Below are 27,679 nucleotides of genomic sequence, written 5' to 3' on the forward strand. Positions count from 1 at the left end.
AGCCAGCCAGAATATTCTACAATATATAAATTTTTTAGTCGTAATATTGGATATATAGGCAGATCCCTTTCTTACTTTGGAATATTACAGCACCAAAATTAAAGAAACTCGTCACTCTCTACTCCCGCCGGTGCTTTGCACTTTCCTAATGTAATGTTAGCTAACAAAAAGAAGCAGAAGAATGACGATGAAGTTGAACGGCGGGATAGAGGGCCTCACTGAACCTCAGATCTTTGAAGGTGTGAAGACAACTGCGGCTGTCATTAGAAACTTTGTAGAAAGATATGCTGCCAGCCTCATAATCCAGGTACACTCCAACACGAGAGCAGCGCAAAGAGGAGACAAAAGTACTATTGTTGTTATGCCATATGTAGGAACCATGTCCTGAGCAACTCTGGGACCACGACTTTTCATTCATCCCAAACCTGCAGTTCACTGTGTCTCCTTTTCTTTCAATGCTTTTGTATGCTAGGCCAACGGTGCAGGGCTCCACCACATCCACCTCAAAGTAGCAGCGCTCCTGTAGGCCCTGTTCACACAGGACCTGAGCGTAGTGCTCAAACCTTTCTGTGTGATCAGGATAGGGCTGCTCTTTCTCTACCCAGGTCACCTTTCTGTTCCCATCAGATAGAAGCAGATTCTTGTGTGCAGCTTTGGAGTCCAGAGTAAGTTTGCAGGCATCTGGAAAAACAAAAATAAAATCCACATTAGAGTGTAGAGCCTGACCGATTAAGTGGCGGACCAATTTATCAGGCCTATTTTAGCGTCTGGCTCAATATCAGGCATCGATATCAGGCAACATCTGGCTGATATAGAAATATTTTTACTGCAAATAGCCAAAAAAAAACTTTTTCCGCTCAGTTTTACTGATTGGATAAAATTTTTATACCTCATATATATATATATATAAATTAGGGATGGGACGATTTATGAAAACCGTCCGAACCGTTCGTTTCGACTGTCTCGGTTCGATTCGTGTGTGTTACGTTCGGTTCATGCGCTGCTCCTTTTTCTCATAGGCGAAGCGTTTACACTCCCGAGCAGAAGGTGGCGGTACTGCGACCAAAGCCAACCACCAGTAGTAAACAAGAAGAAGAAGAAGCGAAGCAGCTTAGCAGGGAAAAAAAGTCAGTTGGTATGGAGAATTGTGTGGGTATGGCGAGTGGGAAAGAACAGGAGTTGTAAGACTGAGTCCCTTGGAGATGGTAGAGAGCATGCGCGAGATGATTAAATTCAAAGCAGCAAAACATACGGAAATGATCCAGGGTTTCCGCGGATCATTTAAAATAATTACAATCCATTAATTTTGGGGGGATTTTTTCATTAATTTCATACATTTTTATGGGATTTCGGTGTAACAATCAACATATACCGAATCGAACCGAACCGAAAACCGTGACCACGAAACCGTGAATCGAACCCAACCGTGGATTTTGTGAACCATTCCACCCCTAATATATATATATATATATATATATATATATATATATATATATATATATATATATTTATTAAGGGTGGAGGGTTCACAAAATCCAAAATCCACGGTTCGGTGTGAGCCTGACATGTTGGTCATGTTGCTGTTAGCATAAACAAAACGTGTTGCACAATGCTTGCACACTGTTGCACTTTTATCCACAACTTTCTTTCCGCCGTCATCGTAGGTCACTCTAAATGCAAAGCGCTCCCATACAGCAGACCTATAAAGTGCTGCTGGCGCGTCTTCCAACTCCTGTTCTTTCCCACTCGCCATACCCACACAATTCTCCACAACAACTGATTTTTTTCTGCTACACCTGGATACGCTGTTTCGCTTCTTCTTCTTGCTTACTACTGGTGGTTGGCTTTGGTCGCAGTACCGCCACCTTCTGCTCTGGAGTGTACACGCTTCGCCTATGAGCAAAAGGAGCCGCGCATGAACCGAACGCAACACACGCGAACCAAACCGGACGGTTTTCATAAACCGTTCCATCCCTAATATATATATTCAAAATTGCTATTATATGTTCCCCATTTTGTTTCATTCTCATTCTTAGATTATTTACTTTATAAAAAAGTTTTTCATGTCAAACAACTTGTACAGGTTTACAGCACCATTCCTTACATGCTGCACTACTGGGGCTACTCCATTACCTTAATAAATCTACCTATCATTAATACTGAATGAACTGTGTGTTTGGCAATGCTGCAAAATAGCTGGAGCTCCAAACACATAACTTTTTCTATTGTATTTATCTATTTTTTTGATGGGGGGATGAATCCAATAATAATCATTGCACTTTTTCATTCTCTAAAAGCCTTTTTTTTGTGATTTATCTTTGGGTTCAATAGCTGTTTGACACTAAGGTTGGTCTTGGTTTTATTTATGGTTCAAGTCCAACCACATAAGGGCAATATGACATTAGTGATATTGTATTGTTTTTTTTTTTTGTTTGTTTTGTTTTTTTTTTACTCCCCAGAAAAAAAAAGGAACTAAAAATAGAAAGTTATCTACTTACACTTTTCGAATCCTGGTTTTGTCCGATTACTTCCATCGTGTTTAAAGCTTTAAAGAGAGATCAGAGTTAGAAACCAACTTTATTTAATCTACTATATATGGGCATTTTGGACTGGTTTCGGGAATTCAAAGGAGTAGCATTGCAATTACTTGAGTTTTTGTTGTTTAAATTGCTCAGAAATCAGCTTGATTCCTGTTTCCCCCAGATGGTTGTAGCTTAGGTCCAGTTCCACCAGGTGGGAGGGGTTGGACTTGAGAGCTGAGACCAGATATTCACACCCCGTCCATGTGATACAGCAGCCAGATAACCTGAGAACATCCAAGGGTTGATACAACTCTTAGACTGATTGCCACAGACTCTTGTTATTGGTAATTTGTAGAAAATATCTAAACAATGAATACTGAATAAAGTTGCTCTAACACCAAAGGAAGAAATAACATTATTATGGTAGGATTAAGAAAATAGATTGTATTTAGATCTGTATAAATACCTCAATATTTTGAGTTTGCAGCAGGGACTCGACAGCCCGTCACAGAGCAACTTCACACCTGAATCCATCAGATCGTTGTTGCTCAGGTCCAGATCTCGGAGCGGGGAAAATGGGAACTTAAAGCCAAAGACCAGGTGTTCAATCCACTTTGCAGTCACCTTGCAGTCTTTTAATCTATAAGAAATTTACAACCTGATGTTAGTTACAAGTGCATTACACATGTACAGCCCTAATTTAAAACCTGCTACATATCTATCACTATTTTACTATAAAAAAGAACAAAATTGTAGTCATTGTTTGTTTCCCAAAACAAATTCAAGTTTAAATACTATATGTAAAACCAATCAAAGAAAAAGTGACAACTATTGTTTTTTGATAATCTTTCCCACTGAAAATAGCGGGTTAATAACGTTTCTTTTTTTTTTTTTTAAATGGGTTGACTCCTTTGGCGTCTGGGCTCATTTCCCATTGGCGGGGCTCTAACCACTAGCTGGCAAGCTGCATCGCCTCTGTCCTCCTCCGCTGCATGTCTGGTAACACCATCACAAAGGGGGAGTCTTGATTATGTCACCAGTGTAACAGAAATCAGGAAAATAAACAATGGAGAGGAGAGCAACATGTAAGGAAACCAGGGCATAATTTGTGTGCTTTATTGTTTCGTTCTTTTATCTGGCTGAATATCTCTCACCAGTGCCTCTCCATCTTTTAACAAATGTAAACAGAGTTGTTTCGGCTTGTTAGATCAGAAGAAAATGGGCAGTGTTAAAGTCCGTACGTTGCGCTCCCTGGTATTGGGTAATTTAGCGGGTCAACCCTGGTCTGGAGTTCCAACCGCATGCCGGTCAGAGCTGATGAGTTTTTAATATGGATCGGTTGCTGAGTCATTGACTACAACCTTTGGACCCGGCGTTCCCCACTCTGAAGCCAGGCCTGGAGGGGGGGGCACGATGGCGAGCGCCTGGTGGCCGGGCTTTTACCCATGGGGCCCGGCCAGGCTCAGCCCGAAGAGTTAACATGGGTCCCCCCTTACATGGGCCCACCACCCGTGAGAGGGGCCATAGGGGTCGGGTGCAGTGTGTGTTGGGTGGCGGCCGAGGGAGGGGACCCTGGCGGTCCGATCCTCGGCTGCAGAAGCTGGCTCTTGGGACGTGGAATGTCACCTCGCTGGTTGGGAAGGAACCGGAGCTAGTGTGTGAGGCTGAGAGGTTCCGGCTAGAAATAGTCGGTCTCACCTCGACGCATGGTTCTGGTTCTGGAACCAGTCTCCTTGAGAGGGGCTGGACATACTTCAGCTCTGGATTTGCCCATGGTGAGAGGCGCCGGGCAGGAGTGGGCATACTTGTTGCCCCCCATCTCGGCGCCTGCACGTTGGGGTTCACCCCGGTGAACGAGAGGGTAGCCTCCCTCCGCCTACGGGTAGGGGGACGGGTTCTGACTGTTGTCTGTGCTTACGGGCCGAACAACAGTTCAGATTACCCACCCTTCTTGGAGTCCTTAGGGGGGGTACTGGAGGGTGCCCCTCCTGGGGACTCCCTTGTTCTGCTGGGAGACTTCAACGCTCACATGGGAAATGACAGTGAGACCTGGTGGGGTGTGGTTGGGAGGAATGGCCGCTCCGATCTGAACTTGAGTGGTGTTCTGTTGTTGGACTTCTGTGCTCGTCATGGATTGTCCATAACAAACACCATGTTCAAGCATAAGGGTGTCCATATGTTCACTTGGCACCAGGACACCCTAGGCCGCAGTTCGATGATCGACTTTGTCATTGTTTCATCGGACTTGCGGCCGTATGTCTTGGACACTCGGGTGAAGAGAGGTGCAGAGCTTTCCACTGACCACTACCTGGTGGTGAGTTGGCTCTGGTGGTGGTGGTGGTGGACCTGGCAGGCCCAAACATGTTGTGAGGGTCTGCTGGGAACGTCTGGCGGAGTCTCCTGTTAGGCGGGGCTTTAACTCCCATCTCCGGCTGAACTTCGAACACATCACGGGCGAGGTGGGGGACATTGAGTCCGAGTGGACCATGTTCCGTTCCTCCATTGTCGAGGCGGCTTATCTGAGCTGCGGCCGCAAGGTTGTCGGTGCCTGTCGTGGCGGCAACCCTCGAACCCACTAGTGGACACCTCTGGTGAGGGATGCTGTCAGGTTGAAGAAGGAGTCCTATCGGGCCTTCTTGGCCTGTGGGACTCCGGAATCAGCTGATGGGTACCGGCGGGCGAAGTCACATGCGGCTCGGGTGGTTGCTGAGGCAAAAACTCGGGTGTGGGAGGAGTTTGGAGAGGCCATGGAGAAAGACTTCCATATGGCTCCGAAGCGATTCTGGTCCACCATCCGGCGTCTCAGGAGGGGGAAGCGGTGCAGCACCAAGACTGTTTATAGTGGGGGCGGTGTGCTGCTGACCTCGACTCGGGAAGTTGTGGGTCGGTGGGCGGAATACTTCGAAGACCTCCTCAACACCACCAACATGCCTTCCATTGAGGAAGCTGGGCCTGGGGACTCTGGGCTGGGCTCTCCAATCTCTGTGGGCGAGGTCGCCGAGGTGGTTAAAAAGCTCCTCGGTGGCAGGGCCCCGGGGATGGATGAGATCCGCCCGGAGTTCCTCAAGGTCCTGGATATTGTAGGGCTGTGTTGGCTGACGCGACTCTGCAACGTTGCATGGACATCGGGGGCAGTTCCCCTGGATTGGCAGACTGGGGTGGTGGTCCCCCTATTTAAAAAGGGGGACCGGAGGGTGTGCTCCAATTACAGGGGAGTCACACTCTTAAGCCTCCCCAGCAAGGTCTATTCGGGGGTGCTGGAGAGGAGGGTCCGTCGGATAGTCGAACCTTGGATTCAGGAAGAGCAGTGTGGTTTTCTTCCTGGTCGTGGAATGCTGGACCAGCTCTACACCCTCAGCAGGGTCCTGGAGGGTGCATGGGAGTTCGCCCAACCAGTCTATATGTGCTTTGTGGACTTGGAGAAGGCGTTCGACCGTGTCCTTTGGGGAGCCCTGTGGGGGGTTCTCCGGGAGTACGGGGTGCCGGGCCCTTTGATACGGGCTGTCAGGTCCCTGTATGACCGGTGTCAGAGTCTGGTCCGCATTGCCGGCAGTAAGTCGGGCTCGTTTCCGGTGAGAGTTGGGCTGCCTTTTGTCACCGATTCTGTTCATTACCTTCATGGACAGAATTTCTAGGCACAGCCAAGGTATTGAGGGGATCCGTTTTGGTGGCCTTAGGATTGCATCTCTGCTTTTTGCAGATGCTGAGGTCTTATTGGCTTCATCAGGTCGTGATCTGCAGCTCTCGCTGGATCGGTTCGCAGCCGAGTGTGAAGCGGCCGGGATGGGGATCAGTGCCTCCAAATCCGAGGCCATGGTCTTGAGCCGGAAAAGGGTAGAGTGCCTTCTCCGGGTCAGGGGGGTGTCCTGCTCCAAGTGGATGAGTTTAAGTATCTCGGGATCTTGTTCACGAATGAGGGAAGAAGGGAGCGGGAGATCGACAGGCGGATTGGCGCAGCGTCTGCTGTGAAGCGGGCGCTGTACCGGTCCGTCGTGGTGAAGAGAGAGCTGAGTCAAAAAGCGAAGCTCTTGTTTTACCGGTCGATCTACGTTCCTACCCTCATCTATGGTCATGAACTCTGGGTCATGACCGAAAGAACGAGATCGCGGATACAAGCGGCCGAAATGGGTTTCCTCCGTAGGGTGGCTGGGCTCTCCCTTAGAGAAAGGGTGAGAAGCTCGGTCATCCGGGACGTCGGGACATCTCGGACGTCGAGAGGAGCCAGTTGAGGTGGCTCGGGCATCTGTTTAGGATGCCTCCTGGACGCCTCCCTGGTGAGGTGTTCCGGGCACGTCCCACCAGGGAAGACCCAGGACACGCTGGAGAGACTATGTTTCTCGGCTGGCCTGGGAACACCTTGGGGTTCCTCCTGAGGGGCTAGAAGAAGTGGCTGGGGAGAGGGAAGTCTGGGCCTCCCTTCTTAGGCTGCTGCCCCCATGACCCGACCCCGGATAAGCGGGCGGGCGGGCGGGCGGGCGGGCGGACGGACGGACGGACGGACGGATGGATGGATGGATGGATGCTCAGTCATTTGACCTGGTAGACACGTCTGAGTTAGCTGTTCCCACTCTCACTAAAAGTCGACTGTTCCGGAGTTTAAACAGGTCTTTCGACCAGTGGGAAAGGGGTATTAGTGTAGCTACTCTTTATTGTTGACACAAGGTGTTCAACTGTGTGATACCTTTGAAAAAAAGTATATATGTAGAGAACCTGTCCATGGCAAAACTTTTGCTAAGAAGCAACTGGTGAACGGATGGATGAATGTGTCATGCTATAAGCTATGATATAAATTTTGGACAGTGGACACCAATGTCTAGGCTGATTTTAACTACCGTATTTTCACGACTATAAGGCGCACTTAAACGTCTTTTTTTCCCCCTCAAAATGTGCGGTGCGCCCTTTAGTGCAGTGTGCCCTATGTGTGTTGTAACTGCGACTTTTGAGACCACCTCATTGAGGAGATGATGAAAGAGTGGCTGAATGTAAGGAGACCAGGTGTTTTTTTCAACTCATCACTATCGCTGTTAATATGTGACTCCATGCGTGCCCATCTCACAGCTGATGTGAAAAACATGGTGAAACAAATTAACGCTGTGCTCGCTGTTATTCAACCGCTCGACATCGGTGTGAACCGGACCCAGCAGGTGCAGCAGAAGCAGCGAGTTTACATGCAAAGTCAATGGTTGTTGCACGTATAAGTGCAGCAAAAGGTCCCGCGGGGCGTTTGGAGCAGCAGGCGCAGTGCGTCAGGAGCGTTTAAGCATCTGCCAACGCGCTGCTGCTGCTTGAGATGGAAAAATTGAAGTTTTGCTGCTGGACGCGCCGCATCAACCAATCAGAGAAGCTGATCTGGGAGCTGACAGCGAGACAGACATATCGCTCTGATGACATGATATTAAGGCAAATGAAAAAGGCTGGATGGATGAGGAGATGATGAAAGCATGGCTGAGGTGTATGTGAGGAGACCAGGTGGTTTTTTCCACGCATCATCATCGCTGTTAATCTGTGACTGCGTGCGTGCCCATCTCACAGCCGATGTGAAAAAAAAGGTGAATCAAATGAATGCTGTTATCCCGGGGGTCTGACAAATTAACTTCAACCGCTCGACGTCGGTGTGAACCTGCTGTTCAAAGTAAGGCTGCGAGCGGCATGGGAGCGATGGATGACTGATGGAGACCACAGTTTAACGATAAGTGGAAGGCAGCGCCGGGCAATTAACGCCACAGTTTGTGGATGGATTGTTGATGCTTGGGCTAACGTGTCTGCTGGCACTGTTGTTCTAGCTTTCGCAAAAGCCGGCATTATTTCTGAGGAGCCACGCGGCACGGAAAGTGACTCTGACAGCGAAGAAGGGGAAATTGGCATTTCTGATTTAGCGCAGCTGTTTAATTCAGAAACAGAGGATGATGACTTTGATGGGTTTGATTAATACTTTGTAATAAATACATGAATAAAGCACAATCATACTCAGTTTTGCTCCCGCTCTATTTTTCTACCTGAAAACTTAATTCAACAGCAGGCTCTGGGCCGGGTCTCCTCCGGTTTCACCGCGGCGGCTGACAGGTGTTTTTCATCTAAATAATCTAAATCTTGCAGCTATATTTGCAGTGATCAGTGGGAATAAAGTAGTTTTAATATGTTTTTAAGTGAGAATGTCCACCTGAAAACTTAATAATTGCAGTCAGTTCATCCAGATTATTATCCTGCCTATACTATTTCTGTCGGAGGAGCTCAGACCCCCACATACCAGCGGTGCGCTGACAGTAGAAATCCCTTCATCAGCAGCCTCTAGGCTGCGCAGCCTCCGGGTTCACCGCGGTGGCTGGCAGGTGTTTTTCATCTAAATAATTTAAACTGCAGGCACCAGGATACCGGTAATAAAAGCGAACATATTCCGTCGTCAGGTTTCAGGATTTTAAGTTAATTTAGGAGTGATCACTGTCATCTGCGATGTGTCTGTCTCACGGCCAGCTCCCAGGTTTGATTAATACTTTGTAATAAATACATGAATAAAGCACAGTCATACTCAGTTTTGCCCCCGCTGTATTTTTAAATACGCAGTAGAGGTATTTAAAGGTAGTAGAGGACATGTACCTGTATATAAAAAACGCGCCCTATAGTCCGGTGCGCCTTATGTGTGTGTTAAATACAGAAATGGCACACATAACTGAGACTGCGCCTTTTAGTACGGTGCGCCTTATGGTCGTGAAAATACGGTAAAATTGCCAATCAACATAGTTCTAAGTCACTTTTCCCTGTCCTAAGCAATACCATTGAACCACAGGACTCTTTCCCCCTACAGCTGTATACAGCCTTTTTCTGCAATGACATCACATCATATTGAATGCAGTTTCGCATTCAAAATAAAATCCTTATGGTGACTTTTAAGGCCCTTCACCACCTTGCCCCCCCATATTTGTCAGGCCTCCCGCATGTTCCCACCCCCTCCCATGCTCTCAGATCCTCATAGAGTATCTAAGAGGAAAGCACATTAGCTTTCCTCCAGCAGGCCTGAAATGCTAAGCTGCCGAACACTGGAAACAACTGCTTGTTCCAATAGAGCTTACAGAGGTCTCAGTTCAGGCAAAGTTAGGGAAAGATTAAAGTTAAACAAATTTAGGTTTTTGATTATTTTTTTATCATTTCATGTGCTTACTGTTGTGTAAAACAAGCTACCCTATGCCAAAAAATACCTGGCTGCCGAGAATTACCTCCACTCTCGCACATTGATGAGAAAATTGAATTGAAAATTAATGAATTATGACCGAAAATGGAACTCTTAAACACATTCTTAATGTTTTCATATTTCTTATGAAAGGATGCCCTAAAATTGAGAATTTTGGGGAAAGATCGAACAAATACGATTTTTACTTGTATAGAGACAAGCTTTAGAATTTTTTTTTTTGCCAATGGGAAGGGAGCCAAAGGCCAGTTGTTTTTGTCGAGAATTAGGCTTAACTTTTACCAAACCCCTTGGATTTGAAAAACATTCATATTCAACATGCATCTCAAAACAGATATATTTCCTTGATTATAAAAAGTAAACTTACACAGCCTTTTTGCTGCTCCTCACTGCTGGTATGAGCCTCCTTCTGCCTTCATCTGTTGTGTTGTAACTTTTTAGGTCCAACTCCTCCAGTTCATTCTTGGACACCTGCAGCATGTAGGCCAGGGCAGAGCAATGTAGGGGAGTTAACTCTTTATTCGAACGATTGTCCAGTTGAAGATATTCTTGGATCTCATCTTTGAGTTTATGATCTCTCATCTCAACCAAAGCCTGGAAGATATTGATGCAGCTATCTGGAGACAGGTTCTTTCTTCGGAGAGATCTCAGGTAAGTTAAGACTTTCTTGTCTGCATCTTCACTTGGGTCAACAGATGTCAACATGCCCTGAAGAGGTCTTCGGTTGGGTTCAATCATCAGGCCAAGAAGGAACCGCAAGAAAAAGTCAAAGTGACCATTCTTCTTTTCGAAAACTTTGTCAACAGTCATCTTTATGAGGTTAGCTAAAGCATAATCTTTATCCTCCAACTTAAGGAATTCCACAAGCTCTTTGGTTTTCTTGGTTGTGAAACATTCATAGACATACAGTGCAGCAAAGAACTCTTGGAGGGTCAGATGCACAAAGAAGAAGATCTTTCTCTGGTAGAAAACTTTTTCTTCTCTAAGAACTGTGTTGCAAAAACCAGAAAAGACAGAAGCTTCTTTTGTGTCGATTCCATTGTCTTTCAGGTCTTCCTCGTAAAATATTAGATTATTATCTAGAAGTTGGAAAAATGCAAGCCTCCCAAGTTTTAAAAGAAACTCTTTGTGTGTCTGCAGAAGCTTCTCCATGTGGGTCTTACTCTTCTTTTCATATTTTCTGCTTCTACGTTTTGTTTGGGCTAAAACAAAATGTGCCATCATCTCTGTCAGAGTCTGAGGGATTTCAGCTTTCTCATCTCCACCAAAGACCTCTGAGAATAAGACCGAACAAAGCCAGCAGAAGATCGGAATCTGGCACATCATATCGAGACACTGAGAGGACTGAATATGTGATGTTATGCTCTCTGTGACACTTGACTTATTACCAAATCTCCTTCGGAAATATTCCACTTTCTGATCATCGGTAAACCCTCTTATTTCTGTCATCAAGTCAATGTACTCTGCAGGGATCTGACTGTCTGCTGCTGGACGGGACGTTATCCAGATGTTTGCCTCAGGAAGGAGGCTACCCTGGATAAGGTTTACAAGCAGGTTATCTACAGATGTTACTTCTGATAGAGACAACACGGTCTTATTGCTCTCAAAGTTTAACTTAATTCTGCTTTCATCCAGACCATCAAGGATTATTACTATCTTTGCTTTAGTATAAGCTGGAGGATCTTTTAGAGATTGAAGAGCTGGATGAAAATCACTCAGAAGCTCGTTGAGGCTTTTTTTCCTTCCTAACAAGGTTCAATTCTCGAAAAGCAAGACAGAAAACAAAGTCAATGTGTTGGTTTGCTTCCTCCTCAGCCCAGTCAACAATGAACTTCTGAACAGCAAATGATTTCCCAATGCCTGCAACTCCCTTTGTCAGGACCCTTCTGTGGGGTTTCCCTTGGTCCTCTAAAGATTTAAACATTTCAGTTAGGTTCACTGAGGAATCTTCTGAGGACTGCTTTTTAAGACTGCCTTTCAGGTGTCTAAACTCATGCTCATGCTCATCAGAAAGACTCTGTCCTTTGGTTATGTAGAGGGTTGTGTAAATACTTTTCAGTAAAATGTTTGGGTCACCATTGCCCTCAGCTGTAACCGAGAATTTCTTTTGCATTTCTTTTTGAAGTTTCTTCTTCAGTTTTAAATCAGGTTCTTCACCTGTGAAAAAAAAAAAATCAAACTGACATTGATGGAATCATATCAAATGTAATCATCATCTAAAACTCTTATGGCTGCTTAAGCTTTCAAATGTGTTTAGGAAAACTGGGATTTCTTTAACACAGCATGTATAAGCAGTTATGAGCAATAAAAAGTGATAAAAACCTTTTAAAACTTTACCATGTGTTTTTGGGGTTGTTTTTTGGCACTTTGAACACCACTCTCGATCCGTTAAAACCTCTTTACAGACTGAACATTGCTTTGGATGGCTAAAAAGACAACAACAAAAATATCATTCATTTTATAGTATGCATTATATTACACCATATATGAGGATTGGATGGATACCTATAGCTTCCAAGACATGGTAGCGCCAGCTACCATTCATTCATCCTGTCAGCTGAACTGCAGCTAGTTTTACTTACATGCCTGGAGGGTGTCTAGTGCTACTACCACAGATGATGGTAGATTATCACGTCTCCTTCTGCAAACTTGCTGCGTGCACTTAGTTAGCGTAGCCGTCTGTGGCCCGCACTGCCTATTACAACTACAGTCCGGCGCGCGGATGACGTCGTACACAAAAATATAACTGCAGATGTCTGGGAGCAGGGCCGGCGATTGCTACAGGCGAGCTAGGCAATTGCCTAGGGCGACAAATGTGTTGGGGGCGCCCTCTAGCGTCGCCCTTAGGCTTACTTCCCATTAATCATAGAATTAGAAAAAAAAGCGAATTAAACCGGTTATGAAGCGTCCGTCAGTTTCACTTAACCTTACGTATATATAAATAAATAGCAAAATATGAACAAATAAATATACCACCGTTTTTTTATTTATTTTTTCACATTTAAGAGAAAATCGGAAAAGATTCTGATCACTTTTCAAGCGCCCTCCAACCCGGAAGTCGTGACGTCAATCACTGCAGCATGTACACCAATATTTTGTAATGAAATTGTAAGCAAACAGATATTAAAAGTAAAACAAGTGAATTCTGACACTTAACTTTGCTCGCGACTCGAGAATGGCTGAACGGAAAAGACTCCCCTCTCCTCCTCCTGCAGCCGCAGTCGGGCCCGTCTTAATCATCCACTCAGAGTACCACTGGTAAGCGCACACAGACTTTGTAGCTTGTCCGGTCAGTTAAAAATATTAATTGTGAAATCCGTGTTGTAATCGGAAGCATACAAGCTAGTTAGCTTGAAAAGTAAATAACGTTTCAGACGTGCTGCGTGATGATGTGTTCAGATTGGCTCAGTAAAACGACAATTAGGTTATCATGATGCATTCAAGTGTAACGTAAAGAAAACGGGAAATTTTGTTTTTGGCGAGAAACATGAGTAATACAGTTGTATATTGCTCTATATATAATTAAACTACTGATGCCAACATTTATTAAAAATTACATTTAATTTAAAATACAATTATTTATTTGTTAAATATTTTCCTAATCACTAAAAACATGATGAAAAGTGACAGTAGACAATACATCAACCAACAATTGTGAAAATATATTCTAGTTAGTTTTATGTCATTTCCAAGTGGCCTATTACATTAGCCATGTTTATTGAAGGCTAGAAACGTTTTTGTTATGCTCACTTAACTTAGTTCTGTTAAAAAAAATTTGTTGCATCGTCTTTCCACCAAATAACAGAAAAGTATCGATAGTGGTATCGATAAAGACTCAGATAAATAAGGAGTATCGATAAAGGTATCGATATCATTAAATATTAACGATCCCCATCCCTAATGTTGACATCATTTTTTTTCTCAGTATATATGCAGCAGAATTATGTGCTATATTATTAGCTTGAGAATGGGTAGAAGATACTAATATAAATAAAATATTTTGTAGTGATTATCTGCATTGAGTATTCAAAAGGGATGTACAAATAATCATCAAAATATATGAAGTTATGGCTGTTCATCATAGAATATGTGAACAAAAAAAAACAACAACTTCAAACTTTACCATTACAAATTTTGTAATGGTATTCATAAAAGCACTTTTGTTTGTAGAGGGTTAATCCTTTCTTTAATCACTAATCAATGTCAGAAATCAGGTTAAATATAACTGATATATTTTATTTAGAGGAAATTTTTGTTTATCTCATTTCTATTTATGTTCAAATGATTTAATTGAACTGGAACAGAAAATGTAATTTAATGTTTATCAATTACTTTTTTATGTAGTCCTTGGTTGAAGAATTTCTTAAATTTATTATTTTTTATTGTTATTTGGTAATTTCTGAAATTGATTTATTTAATATGTGTTTAATGTGTGTTAAATTTGTTAATTGTCTGAAATAAATTCATTCAATGATTCAATCCAGTTTTTTAGTTATACTTTACCTAAGTGTCCTTACAGATGGTTAAAAGTGTTTTTGCACAGTCCTAACTTTGAGTGTGTAATAAATTATTTAAAATAATAAAAAAGAAAAGGTACTGCAACCTATTCTGGTATTTGTCTATGCATCACTCCATGCTAAGTTAGTTGCTAAGTTACAGTTTTTTCTGAATGCTTAAACACAACCTTGATTCTTATAGCACAATTTCTAAAACTATTAATACTTATAGCAAATCCACTCATTGAGTTCACAAAACTAAAAGAACAAACACTGCTTTGCACTCAATTTGCAATTTTGTAACACACACTTTGCACAACTGTAGGCAGAATTCACCGCACAGGGGGGCGCAAAACTCAATCTCGCCTAGGGCAACCAAAGGGCTAGAACCGGCCCTGTCTGGGAGACAGTGATTCGCCTACATGTTATGAATGCTAGCGTACCATAAAGAATAAATTATGAACAGTTTAGTTTGTGCCTTCAAGTCCTTGCCCATAGGAAGACGTTACTTGAATATAACCCAACGGAATATCTTCCGAACGGCTCCAAATGACACAAAACTAATACGGGTGAGTAGAACATGATGTAATATCGTAAAATCAAGGGCCCAATGTAAAAAAAAACGGTGTTCCCCTTTAAAGCTCTCCCTCCTCTTTCGGTTGTCTCATGACATTGTGTGAGAGCACTTCCTGTTTGGATTAATTGAGTGTGCCGCTGTTGCAGCTGGCCAGAGGAACTCCATCTGAAGATAAGTTATTTTCTCTGTGATATCTCTGTATCTAAGTAACTCTAACTGACTACTTTAAAACATAGCACCTTCTGCTACCCTTTTCTACTGAGCACTTGTCAGTTTCACACGGTTTTATTTCTGATAGCAAGGAGTAGCTAGCCTAGGCTAGCGCTAGCTTAGCATTGCTATGGCTTCTCTCTCTCCCTCCCTTGACTCTTTTCCAACTGTTCCTTCTTCCTCTCCTCTCTACTGCTCTCTGTGTCAGATGTTCAGTTATTCCTCTGCCTCCTTTAGTGATAATGGGATGTGTAATAAGTAGTGCTGTCAAAATTATCGCGTTATTATCGCGTTAACGCGAGGCCATTTTAACGGCGATAATTTTTTTAACGTGAGATTAACGCTATGTGGTTTTATGGTACAATTTTCCAAGTACATCCCGCTGCAGCCTGCGGGAAGGCGGGGCTATTTTCCCCCAGTCTGTGCATTTCTCATAGGCTTCAAGAGCGGAGCTCCTCAAGGGAAAAAGACGCTCATACACTGGGTGACGCTAGTGCCTTTTCTTTAAGCCCCACCACCAACAAACAAGTTGAGTGTCTGGTAACTAGTAGCAACCTGAAATACGCTGAGAAAACAGATTACTGAGGTGAAATGGAATCTGCTACGGCACTCTTGCCGTCTGTGTACGCAACAGGTCGGTATCGTGTGTGTGTGTGTGTGTCTGTGTGTGTGTGTGTGTGTGTGTGTGTGTGTGTGTGTGTGTGGGTGAGTGTGTGTGTGTGTGTGTGTGTGTGTGGGTGGGTGGGTGTGTGTGTGTTCTCATTTTTGTTAAGAGGCTGAAAAGTAACTTTCTAGAGCATAGACTGCCTCCATCTAGTGATGTCGGTCTATTGATTTTGATGTATTGATTGAAAATTGTTCATTATTACCTTGGTTAATTAACATCTAATGTTAACTGTACTACATTTTATAGCAGTAGGGTAAAATGCTTGTCTTTGTTCAAAAGACTGTATTAACTGTAAAGACTGTCTTTTACATCAGCCTGTTTTCAGGGCCTTTTTTTTGCCTACGTATTTGTTATTTTTGGCATAAATCAGTATCTGTGACCTGTTTTCATTTTAAAAAAAGAACATTGGCACAAACCTAGCCTGTATGTATTTTTTTGTATGTCATCGAGAGTATTTAAATGATTTTCAATCAGGAAAAAAATGTGCGATTAAAATGCGATTAATCGCGAGTTAACTCAGGCATTGATGCGATTAATCGCGATTAAAAAAATTTAATCGATTGACAGCACTAGTAATAAGTGTAGGATTTTTGTAGCTTTGGAGGCAAAGGGTGTCAGAGTTAGGGCGTTTCTCAATTCACGAGTCAAGTCCGTTCTTGGCGAGAACGCAGGAAGATCAGACTTGACGAGAACGCGAGCACGCAAGCACGTATGTGTATTGGAGCAGAAGCGTACTCGTGACGTCATCACGTGCAACGTTCTTTAGCATTTCTTTAACAGTCAAAACTATTTATTCCCTACACAAAACATTTTGAAAACAATATTTTTAATTTCTAAAGCTTAAAAAACATTTAAAAAAATTACCGAACCGCAAAAAACCGCCATCAGAACGAGCGGTAGTTCACACATAACTAGACCGAGAGAAGTGCACTACAGACGGGGTAAATTTAGCCCTGGCTGCGCTTACCCTCGGAGGTCTGCTGGTCACTCTGGTCCGTTCAACGTCGGACTTTTTTTAAAATTTCGCACTAACTCTGTAAACAGACCACACAGGGAGGCTTCAATGTATAATGTTATCGCCTCAAACGATTTCAAAACGTACTTTTGAAGAACAACAGCAGCAGAAAAGGGAATGTTTAACTTAACACTGTGAGCGCTGTCTCGAATCAAGCTGCGGCCGTGGGGCATTCTGGGGAAGCGGTCAGTCAGAAGAACGCACAAGTCTGCTCTGATGCGTGCTCGATAAAGAGGGCGGGGTGAGAACAACATCCGGGGATTTGATGCGTTCTCGATCTGGCGTTCTCGAGAATTGGAACGGTACTCGGGCTGAGGCTGATGACGTGTCACAAGTACACGAGCACACGACAATGCTCAAGAACGCATATTGAGAAATGCCCTTAGAATCCAGGCTTCAGGCGGTTGAACATCCAGGAGTTAAAGTAGCCCCCCACGTAGCTGTCCTCCAAAAGTGCCTGAGCAGCCAGGCGATTGGGTAACTGTACGCAGAAAGCGTAGTCGTGGATCTCTGCCCACTGGTCACCACCAACCCGTTCACGTTTCTAACCGGTTTTCCCCACTCAGTGACACACCCACTGAGAAGCCCACTCTGGTGATTGACAGCTCCATATTTAGAAACGTGGCATTAGAGACACCAGGGACCATAGTCAAATGTTTGCCGGGGGCCAGAACGGGCGACATCAAATCCTACCTGAAACTACTGGCTAAGGATAAGGTTAAATACAGTAAGATTGTTATTCACGCTGGTGGTAATGACACCCGGTTACGCCGATCGGAGGTCACTAAAATTAGTGTTGCTTCGGTGTGTAAGTTTGCCAGAAAAATGTCGGACTCCGTAATTTTCTCTGGTCCCCTCCCTGATCTGACCAGTGATGACATGTTTAGCCGCATGTCGTCATTCAACCGCTGGTTGTCTAGGTGGTGTCCTGAAAACAACGTGGGCTACATTAATAATTGGCAATCCTTTTGGGGAAAGCCTGGTCTGATTCGGAGAGACGGCATCCATCCCACTTTGGATGGTGCAGCTCTTCTTTCTAGGAATCTGGCCACATTTATTAGTCCTCCAGAACCCTGTCCACCCAGGGTGCAGACCAGGAAGCAGAGTTGTAGTTTAACACACATCTCTGCAGCTTCTCTACTGTTACCCACTCTTTACTCTATCCAGACAGTGTCTTGCCCACAACCAAAATCTAATAAATTAGCAAATATTCCCAAAGGAGTAAATCATGATAATCTATTTAAAATCAAAATAACTCCAATTGGGGAAAAAGTTAAAACAATTAAATGCGGTCTGTTTAACATAAGATCTCTTTCCTCTAAAAGTCTGCTAGTTAATGACTTGATTTGTGATAATCACATTGACTTATGTTGCCTTACAGAAACCTGGCTGCAGCAAGAGGATTATGTGAGCATAAATGAGGCAACTCCTTCAAGCTATTTAAATTTTCACATACCCAGAAGTTCTGGGCGAGGAGGAGGAGTAGCAACAATCTTCCAGTCTGACTTACTGATTACTCCCAAAACAGTTAATACCTACAACTCTTTTGAACATTTAACCCTTAATTTCCCTGATCCAAATTTCAAGGCAAGAAAACCTTCTCTTTTTGTAACTTTGTATCGTCCACCAGGTCCTTACTCTGAATTTTTAGATGAGTTTTCAGAGTTCCTTTCTGATTTGGTATTAAATACTGACAGGGTCATCATAGTGGGAGATTTTAACATCCATGCTGACATTGAAGGCGATAGCTTAAGAGCAGCCTTTAATGCTATCTTAGACACTATTGGCTTTGTTCAAAATGTGAATAGTCCCACACATTCTCATCTTCATACTTTGGATCTTGTGCTGACATATGGCATAGAATGTGAAGAAATAACAGTATTTCCTCACAACCCTGTCCTCTCTGACCACTTTCTAATAACCTTCAGGATTACTTTAACAGAGTTCTCCTTCCCAAAAAGAAGGTTACATTTTAGTAGATCTTTATCAGATAGTGCAGTAATAAATTTTAAAGAATATGCTTCACTTTCTCTCTCCTCTGTGTCGCTGAGCAGTGCTGCAGAGTGCAAAAGCATAGCTTATTCCCCTTCACAGGTTGATGATTTTGTTGATGGGGTTGCTAGTTCTCTGCGTGCTGCCTTAGACAATACAGCTCCTTTGAAAATGAAAACCATTAAAAATAGAAAGCTTGCTCCTTGGTTTAATGCAGAGCTGCGTACTTTGAAGCAAAATGCTAGGAAACTGGAGAGAAAATATCGCTCAACAGGCCTGCGGGAGTCCTTCCTAGTCTGGAAAAATGGTTTACTGCTGTATAAGAGGACCCTTTGTAAAGCAAGAGCAGCATTCTTCTCCTCATTAATAGAGGAGAATAAGAATAATCCTAGATTTCTTTTTAATACAGTTGCCAAACTCACCCAGAGCCATAGCTCTGTTGAACCGTCCATTCCACCTGCTCTTAGCAGCAATGATTTTATGGGATTCTTTATAAATAAGATTGATCTTATTAAAAATAAGATCATAAGCACTCCTCTATCCGCGATTGAACCTGAGGTAGTCATGGAATCTGAACCGGGTTTAGACTGCTTTGATCCAGTTGAACTTTCTGAATTAGCAAAATTATTGTCTTCATCTAAGCCTTCAACTTGTATGTTAGATCCTGTTCCAACCAGGTTATTTAAGGAGGTATTCCCTTTGATCTCCTCCTCCATTTTAGATGGGATTAATCTATCTCTGTTACAGGGATATATACCTAAAGCTTTTAAGGTTGCTGTAATTAAACCTCTGCTTAAGAAACCGTCTCTTGACCCAGATGACTTGGTCAATTATAGACCTATATCCAATCTTCCTTTCTTATCCAAAATTCTTGAGAAAGTAGTTGCCAAACAAGTTTGCGATCACTTACACCATAATTAACTTTTTGAAGAGTTTCAGTCTGACTTTAGAGCTCATCATAGCACTGAAACAGCTCTGGTGAAAGTCACTAATGATATTCTCATGGCCTCAGATAATGGACTTGTATCTGTGCTCGTCCTGTTGGATCTTAGTGCTGCATTTGATACAGTTGACCATAATATTCTTTTAGAAAGACTTGAATATTTTGTTGGAATTAAAGGAACAGCACTAGACTGGTTTAAATCTTATCTATCTGATCGAATCCAGTTTGTTCATGTTAATGATAGATCTTCAACATGCTCAAAGGTTACCTGTGGAGTACCACAGGGATCAGTGCTAGGACCAATTCTCTTTACTTTATACATGCTCCCAATTGGTAGAATTATTAGACAGCATGGGATTAATTTTCACTGTTATGCTGATGATACCCAGCTATATCTGTCTATAAATCCAGATGAAGCTAACCCATTACATAAATTACAGGCATGTCTTGAAGACATAAAAACTTGGATGACTCTTAACTTTCTGCTTCTGAATGCAGACAAAACAAAAGTTATAGTCTTTGGACCAGAGTCTCTGAAAAAGAAGCTGATTAGTCAGTCACTTCATTTGGATGGGATTAAACTGATTTCAGATAATAAAGTAAAATCTTGGTGTTATTTTTGATCAGGACCTGTCATTTAAATCCCATATCAAAGAGGTTTCTAGAATTTCCTTCTTTCATCTGAGGAACATTGCAAAAATGAGAAATCTCCTGTCCGGGGGTGATGCTGAGAAACTAGTCCATGCATTTGTTACTTCAAGGCTGGACTATTGTAATTCTTTACTATCAGGAAGTCCACAAACTGTAGTTAAAAGCCTTCAGCTGATCCAAAATGCTGCAGCCAGAGTTCTGATGGAAATTAAAAAGAGAGATCATATCTCTCCTATCCTGGCTTCTCTTCATTGGCTTCCTGTTAAATCCAGAATAGAATTTAAAATCCTCCTTCTCACATATAAAGCCTTAAATGGCCAAGCTCCATCTGATATCAGAGATCTGATTGTTCCTTATGTTCCTAACAGAGCACTTCGCTCTCCATCTGCAGGTTTACTAATGGTTCCTAGAATTTCTAAAAGTAGAATGGGAGGCAGATCTTTTAGTTATCAGGCTCCTCTCCTGTGGAACCAACTACCAGTTTTAGTCCGTGAGGCAGACACCCTGTCTACTTTTAAGGCTAGGCTTAAAACTTTCCTTTTTGATAAAGCTTATAGTTAGAGTGGCTCAGGTTATCCTGAGCTATCTCTATAGTTATGCTGCTATAGGTTTAGACTTCTGGAGGACATAGGGACCCCCATTTCATCATTCTGCTTCATTCTCTCTCTGTTCTCCTATTCTGCAGAATCTGTTAGTTCAATCTCTAATGTTCTGCTCTATCTGCTTTTCCTCAGAGTAGCTTTGCCTCGTCTGTTCCTGTTTGGCTGTGACGTCATCCTGGAGAGAAACATCAGCTGTGCTGCTTCCATCAACACCCTTGTTTATAGATGTTGGAGATCGGCCTGTTTTCCAGTGTGGTCCTGTTTCTCTGACCGTGACTGAGTGGATGCGTTCTCTTCATCCTCTGACATGGGAGCTGCCTTGGAGCTCGTCTGCCTGGCTGTGTGTTTCCTGGACGGGGCCGCCTTTTACAACTGCTTTTTTTGTCTCTGCTTCCGTCTCCCTGAACCCTAGTCGGCCTCGGCAGATGGCCGCTCACACTGAGCTTGTTCTGCTAGAGGTTTCTTTACTGTTAAAAGGGAGTTTTTCCTCTCCACTGTCGCTACAAGCATGCTTAGTGTGAGGGATTGCATTCGAGTCAATGCAATCAACTGGTTTTCCTTAGATAGAAAACTTTGTATCAATTTGACTGGATGATCTGGTTGAACTGTAAAGTGCCTTGAGATGACATGTGTTGTGAATTTGCCGCTATATAAATAAACTGAATTGAAATCAATTGAAATTATAGACTAATATTTAAACATTTACAGATACAGACTTTAAAAACATATGTATTTATTTAGTTCAATTGTTTATGTAATTATTCATTTATTTATCTGAATGTTCATTGCAATTCAAGTGTAAAGATATACTGCACTGCAGTGCTATCTAGGTGAGGTTTAAATGTCTACATTGTTTATTTATTAACCTTGAATAAACTTTCTTCAAGCATAATAAAAAAAATGGTCAAACTTACCTTGGAGCAGTTTCACCAGAATAATCAGGCACCCATTCCTTGGATCGATCACTCCTCGTGGACACATTACTGGGAGCTGGAGATCTGCTTCCTGTTACCTGTGGACTACAAAAAAAAGAGTTTTCAATAAACAACTGAGTTAATTTCCAGCTTTTGACAAATTTCAAATGCAAACAACAATCAAAATAGTTTAGTGCTTTCTAGGAAATGAAGAATAATTCTTGCCCAGCCCAGCCTGATGGAGGTGTACAATTTAGTCTCTAGTAGTGATGTTATGAGATGAGCCGAGGCTTCGAGGCGTGTGTCGAGTAATGGAGGGGGCGTTTCCCCGAAGCGCGTGTCGAGGCGTGATTCATTTAGAGGAGGGGCCAAAATTGATGACGTCCGAGGCCTCGCTACCGTGATACCACGTGACCGCTTCGGTAAGCGGTTCGGGAAGCGCAAGAATTTTGACAGGCATCTAGACAGCCTCAGTGTTCAGTCAAGATGTGGGAGTTTGGAGGAGAGATGCTCTCAGCTGGATAAAGTTTGGATAGATTCTAAGAATAAATTGGTTGTCTTTCCAACCAATCTAGTTGCTTAAAGCTAATTTGGTTTGAATAAACAATATAATGATCAAAATTTGAGCAAAACCACCAGACAAAGCCAGTGTTAATACGTCAGGGTTAAGAAGTATTTTCTCCCAGATCAGAATATCTACATGAGTGGCGTCCTCAGTAAGAGGAAGACTCTCACCCTAGAGGTTGATGGTTCAAGACCAGTCTGTCTCTTTTGAAAGTTGCGATTAAACTTAATTATTTTGGCTGATGAGACTAATTTGCATTGTTTTGCCCGAGTAAAAATATAGATTGGGTAAATTAGGTTGGCTTAGCCAAAAGATTGGTTGAACATAACTTCCAACCTGATTAAAACCAAAAAACATGGAAAAACTATCATGTTTGAATAAAAATGACTAACACCATTCATTTTGTTCATCATGCCCAATTTGCACAAATACTTTCACTGTCTGCTTGAGTTTATTTCACTAAAATAGCAGAAAAACTGTGTACCTTAAATGATTGTTATAAGAAATTTTACACTTAAAAAAAAACTTACAAAAGATTTTATTATACACACCAACCATTAACAATTTCAAGGGAACTGAAAAGGGGGGAAAAAAAGAAAAACAATTGCAAAAGAATTCACAGATTTTATTACAAACTGTAGTTCTGCTGTCCACCAGTAGGTGGTGACATGTTCACATGAAGCCTCATGAACTGTGGGGATCGTTGAAGCAATTTGGCCAAACGGTTCAATGCCTCATGAGGCTTCATCTCACCATCACTAGTCTCTAGTATCTTTGGACAGCTCTTTGGTCTTGACCATGTTAGTAGTTGGATTCTTTCTGATTGTATGGGGTGGACAGGTGTCTTTATGCAGCTAACGACCTGAAACAAGTGCATCTAATTTAGGATAATAAGCAGAGTGTAGGTGGACTTTTCATTGACAGACTTTTCATTGTTGGAGGGCCAGTCTCTTTTCTGATTGGCAAATATGTTCAAATATTTATTTGCAACTGTAAATAAAGTAAAAAAAAAAAAAAAAAAATATATATATATATATATATATATATATATATATATATATATATATATATATATATATATATATATTGTGATCTCCGGGTTTTTTTTTTTTTCATTACATTATGTCTCTCACAGTGAACAGACACCTATGATGTAAATGTCACACCTCCATATTTTGTAAGTGGGAGAATTTGCAGAATCAAATGGGAATCAGAGATTTTTTTCTTCTTAAATGTAAACTGCTTCTTGATGGGGTGGAAAATACATCTTTTAGTAAGCCTTTGGGGAATTTATTACATGTAATAACCTTATATGTTATTTGTCAGGTCATTGTAAAAAAGTCTTAATAGATCTTGGACTAATATTTTCTTAAAGTTCTGCAACATTTTTACAAACACTAAGAGGTTATTTTTTTTATCTATTATTTAATTTGTCTGAATGAATATATGAAATAATTGAAATTCAAATAAAGGTTTTCTCATAGTAGATTTGCCTCGTCTGTTCCTGTTTGGCTGTGACTCAATCCTGGAGAGAAATATCAGCTGTGCTGCTGCCATCAACACCTTTGTTTATAAATGTTGAACAATGGCCTGTTTTTCAGTGTAGTCCTGTTTCTCTGACTGTGACTGGCTGGATGTGCTCTCTTCATCCTCTAATATGGGAGCTGGCTCAGAGCTCGTCTGCCTGGCTGTGTGTTTCCTGGACGGGGCCGCCTTTTACAGCTGCTTTTTATATCTCTGCTTCTGTCTCCTTGAACCCCAGTCGGCCTCGGCAGATGGCCGCTCACACTGAGCCTGGTTCTGCTGGAGGTTTCTTCATGTTAAAAGGGAGTTTTTCCTCTCCACTGTCGCTACAAGCATACTTAGTGTGAGGGATTGCATTCGAGTCAATGAGTCCATGCAATCAACTGGTTTTCCTTAAATAGAAAACTTCGAATTAATTTGACTGTATGATCTGGTGAACTGTAAAGTTCCAAGTTGTGAATTGGAGCTATAGAAATAAACTGAACTGAAACTGAACAGATGAAAAATAGTTTAAAATATATCATCACTGCAAAGTTATCTAGGTGATGTTTAAAGGTCTACATACTTTATGTATTAACCATGAATAAACTTTCTTCAAGCTTAATAAAAATGGTGAAACATACCTTGGAGCCTTTTCACCAGCAAAATCAGGCACCGCCTCTATAGATCGATCGCTCCTCATGGACACATTGCTGGGAGCTGGAGATCTGCTTCCTGTTGCCTCTGAACTACAAACAGAAGAGTTTTCAATAAACAGCTGAGTTAATTTGTAGCTTTTGACAAGTTTGGTATGCAAACAACAATCAAAATAGTTCAGTGCTGTCTAGGAAATGAAGCATAATTCTAAATGGCAAATTAAGTCTTTTGTGTTGTTCTCCCTTCCACCAGCAGGAGGCGCCTGGTTCCGGTCCGCCTCCTCACACACCTGCTGACGGTTACCTCATTATCGGAGTGCTCTTAAGCTGCTGGTTGCCACTACCTCGACGCCAGAGTGTTTGCCAGTTTTTGGTACTCTAGCCAAGCTGAGTTTTCATTGAGTAAGACTGAGAACTTAGTTCTCCCTAAGTTTTAACTTTGTTTTTTGTCTTTGCCTCTCAACAGGAAGTCATCCTGCAAACTGGACCTTTTCAGACCTCCTCTCCCAGGAGGGATCAACTGAGTCTTAAACTGAGCGAGGGATTCAAACAGGAGGTTTGGATCCAGTCTCCTTTTGAGGACGTTACAATTACTCTCTGAGCAAGGGAATCATTCTCACCACGACCCTTTCAAGTACAGTAGGAAATCTGAGTGGCAATCAGCGTCTCCGTCCATCTACACCATCCGAGTTCTGGGTAAACCCTGTTCGGCCCTCCACTGAATCAGACATTCTCTGGAAAACCAACACACAGATTGGAGTCAAGGATCCTTCACTTCTCTGGAAACATGAGTCAACAATCAGACCCTCTCCTTAAAGATGAACAAAGCAAATTTCCCACTGAGCCTGGATTAACAGTCTGTCTTCCCCTCGCCTTCCAGTTCCGGCTGAGCACAGTTCAGAGAGACTCTGCACCGAGCTTAAACCTCTTCAATAAAACCCGTTGAACTTTTCATCTGTGTCTCTCTGTTTGGTTTCACTGCATGTGGGTCCGAGCCTTAGATAGAATCATGACAACTGATAGAAAGACAGAAAACAGTTATGCTTATCTTTATTATCACATTCTTGCCACTGGTGAAAGTGGGCAACAGTGGTGTTAGATGCAGTTAGCATTGCAACGAAAGGGTTGTAGGTTACTAATAGGACTGAAATTATTGTTTTTAAAGCTTTTTTTATGTAATTATTAACATCGGTAAAATACAATAAAAAAAATAGTTTAATTGAGTTGTTGATTGTCAGATCAGGCCTAAAAAATGGCCAAAGTCTAAGTCAGTTTAGGGGCCTTAATCGGATTTTTTTTTCTTTGAGTTTTGTTGCAGAACTGTAATCTTTAGAAGTTTCAAAACTGTTCTTAAAGGAATAGTACACCCAAAACATGATTAGCCTTCATTTTCTACTCACCCCCATGCTGAACAAAACTCTGGAGTACTTTTTTGATATCTCAAATGCATCTGGAGATCTGGGAGGCTTCTTGCTGTCTGCTGACATTCAAATAATGGAGGTCTATTGTGCCCGAGGCAGAAAGGTCCATAAAAGTCCACAAAAAACGTGTAAATATTCCTCCATACTGCTCGTCCAATGTATTCCAAGTGTCCTGAGTGGGTAGCGTCCATAATTTACTTGAAACAAAGTCATTTAGAATGTTTTTAGAGCATAAACAGTAGTGTACAGGATTTCCTAAAAGCACGCTCACGACGCTACGGAAACCGCGGCAGACCAAACCAGATGAAAGTGGGCATTCAGCGTCTGCTCTGTCGATAATGCAAGCGTAGAAGAAGAAATGTGCTGTTTACCTGTGCAAAGAAAGAAAAATGTCTGAGGACTTCAGTGTTGAGGAAGAGCATGAGTTCTTTGCCGAGCTGAATGCGCACTTTCATCTGGTTTGGTCTGCCGCGGTTTCCGTAGACTCGTGAACGCGCTTTTAGGAAATCCTATACACTACTGTTTATGCTCTAAAAACATTCTAAATGACTTCGTTTCGAGTAAATTATGGACGCTACCCACTCAGGACACTTGGAATACATTGGACGAGCAGTATGGAGGAATATTGACACGTTTTTTGTGGACTTTTATGGACCTTTCTGCCTCGGGCACCATAGACCTCCATTATTTGAATGTCAGCAGACAGCAAGAAGCCTCCCAGATCTCCAGATGCATTTGAGATATCAAAAAAGTACTCCAGAGTGTTGTTCAGCATGGGGGTGAGTAGAAAATGAAGGCTAATCATGTTTTGGGTGTACTATTCCTTTAAGATATGTAAAAAATCTTTTGTCTTATATTTTTTTGGGAGGGGTGGTGGTACTTCATTGTTATGTTTACTTGATGTTACATTTGTTATGTTTACTTACATTTGTTAATTGATAAGGTACTTGCTTGTTAGAGCCTGCTTCACATCTAAGGTTTGTTCATCAATGCTATATAAAATATTTACTGATAATCTACTAACCTGAACCATTTATAAATAAATATAAGGTCAACAGTACCATGATTAAAGGATAATAAGATATTTGTCAAAAAATTGGGATTAACTTTGTATTTAATTTTTTGCATTGGCTCAGCATTACCTGTGAAACGACTCACTGGAGGCATCCATTGGCTCCATGATCCTCGATGAGCAAGACTCTGACAGTCACCTCGTTTTCCTTTAAGCCATCTCTGCTACAGAAGCTAAACTTAACAAAAACATTTAAAACATTCATCAATGTAATGATTTTGTCAACATTGTTTTCTGTTTATTCTTGTTTAATGCATTTGCACTTGGAATTCAGAATTTATGTTTTTAGTTGAATATATAAAGTATACTGTCTCCTAAAGGTAAAAGTTTGACGATAGAAATTTAGAGTAAATAAATCTAAAATTACTGCACAACAAATGTAGCCTTTTCAGTATATTATTAACATAACAGGATCGAGTTAGACAGTATTTTATATACAGTTTTCCAACATTAATTATCCATCCATATTCTCACACTAGTCCTGTCATGTTCGTGGTGGGGGCGGTGCCTAAAAAAAAAAATCTAGAAAAAACTTGACAGGTTAAAAATTTAAGATAAATCACAAGACAGAAGTCAATGTCACAAATGAATAGCTTTTATTTTAGAGTCACGGTATGTTTATACAAGATATTACTATTAATATAATGTGACTTTTCTAGAGAATCATTATACATAGTTATTTTATACAGT

The 27,679-nt window shown here is 41.9% G+C and overlaps 1 pseudogene; it reads right to left on the minus strand.

The window, feature by feature from the left end:
• Positions 1-136: 136 nt before the first annotated feature.
• On the minus strand, positions 137-27,158 carry LOC119771365 (annotated as a pseudogene).
• Positions 27,159-27,679: the final 521 nt, after the last annotated feature.

This window comes from Cyprinodon tularosa, unplaced genomic scaffold (genome assembly GCF_016077235.1).
Source record: "Cyprinodon tularosa strain WSP-4 unplaced genomic scaffold, ASM1607723v1 ctg666, whole genome shotgun sequence".
Classification (NCBI taxonomy): domain Eukaryota; kingdom Metazoa; phylum Chordata; class Actinopteri; order Cyprinodontiformes; family Cyprinodontidae; genus Cyprinodon; species Cyprinodon tularosa.